We start from the raw sequence: 436 nt of genomic DNA, 5'->3' as shown, positions 1-436 counted from the left end.
CAGGGGTTTTCACACAGGTATCCGAAAATTTGCTCACGGGTTTTCCACTGATTTCTCAACGGTATTCCTACAGGTTAATCGCATATTTATCGTCGTGTTTCACTATTTAATTTATTGTTATGTTAATCGTCTTAATGTTGTCTTTAAAAGCCATCAATACAAACAAATATTATAAATAAAATACAAATGTTGAAAATAACCGAAATACGTGCTGGAAATGGACTTGCGACACAAACGCATAGGTATGGTCTCTTTATTTAATTAACATTTACATTTTAAATGTTATTCTATTGTTTGAATGTAAAACGTTAATGGCTAATACGGAATACGAAATTAACCACAACTAACACGCATCTTGAGAATTACATTTATATTTTGATTGATGATATCACTTTTGTCTCGTTGAATAGACACTTAATAAAGTATTTATTTAATT

The sequence above is a fragment of the Dreissena polymorpha genome, chromosome 12, assembly GCF_020536995.1.
Source record: "Dreissena polymorpha isolate Duluth1 chromosome 12, UMN_Dpol_1.0, whole genome shotgun sequence".
NCBI lineage: Eukaryota > Metazoa > Mollusca > Bivalvia > Myida > Dreissenidae > Dreissena > Dreissena polymorpha.
The sequence above is the reverse complement of the archived record's forward strand: the minus strand, read 5'-3'. Positions refer to the sequence as shown.